This window comes from Aquarana catesbeiana, linkage group LG01, assembly GCF_042186555.1.
Source record: "Aquarana catesbeiana isolate 2022-GZ linkage group LG01, ASM4218655v1, whole genome shotgun sequence".
In the NCBI taxonomy this organism is placed as follows: Eukaryota; Metazoa; Chordata; class Amphibia; order Anura; family Ranidae; genus Aquarana; species Aquarana catesbeiana.
Genome location: NC_133324.1, coordinates 137,199,860 through 137,200,961, shown reverse-complemented (window position 1 = coordinate 137,200,961; position 1,102 = coordinate 137,199,860). Strand labels below are relative to the sequence as shown.

The 1,102-nt window shown below is 49.8% G+C and overlaps 1 pseudogene; it reads right to left on the bottom strand.

The window, feature by feature from the left end:
* Positions 1 to 702: 702 nt before the first annotated feature.
* On the bottom strand, positions 703 to 827 carry LOC141124414 (U2 spliceosomal RNA; annotated as a pseudogene).
* Positions 828 to 1,102: the final 275 nt, after the last annotated feature.

Genomic DNA, 1,102 nt, shown 5'->3' with positions numbered 1-1,102 from the left:
TATACCCTAACCCCCCCCCCCCCCAAGGCTCCTGACAGACAGAGCGCAACTTGGTCCACCCAGCCAAAAGCCCTGGCGGACCCCTCTCCTCATGGTCAGCCATAGCTGACCAACGAGTACTAGGTTAGGGGCTGTCCTGAAGAGAGAGCCCCTAAGGACTCCCTTCCCTTTAGGGAAGAAAGGAAACAAATGGCCGCACATCCTCCCCCTAGACTTTAGGGTAGGCATGAGGACGCACACCCTCATCTAACGAGAAAGAAACAGACAAAAGTGCGAAAAAGTGAGAAAAAGTAAGAGAAAAATAAAGAATATAAATAGTGCCAGTGCAGGTGCATTGGCTAGGCCTTGCAGTCTGGTAGCAAAAATTGCCCTGGACGTAGCCAAAAGGCCTAGTCCAAAGACGTGATGAGCAGAAAAAAGCTTAGGTGATGTGGCCTTGTGCTCTTTCTCACAGTGGGTTTCCACGCCCAAGTGATACTAAGAGCACTCCTGGGGTAACCAACTTCCAGGGGGTACTGACACCACAGGCTCTTTGCCTTTCCAACACATGAGCAGGCCAGGCATCACCTCTCAAATCAGGAGGCACTGGGCCCCTAGAATCCCACGCCAAAGGGAGTATTCCTGACCCATACCTTACCTGGTGCATGCTCATTCAGTTTCCTCACCTATCGGGAAGAATCCTCAGGACCCCCATCATACCAGCAGAGGTACTATACAGACAGCTACAGTATTCTTACCAACAGGCCAGAATGAAGGCAAAGCACACCTACCTACATTGATAACAACAGATACTACACTTGATCTTAGCCCAAAGGCTGAGAAGCAATGAGGACACTAGTTCTGGTGACAACCAGGGATTCCCTCACTTTGGAGGGATTTCCTCTCACTTCCTGTTGTGGCTATGGGAAAGTTCCCCAGTGGAAACACTGATGGTGAAAAAACTCTACAGGGGCTATAACCCTTCCTCACTCTACCCAAACTGGCAGATGGGGCTTTTTCCCATTCACTTATTTCTGTGAATGAATGCCACAGCTGTGCTGGAGGAACCATGAACAACTGTTCCAAAATCAAATAATGATGGGGCTGTCAGGGAGAAGAACCC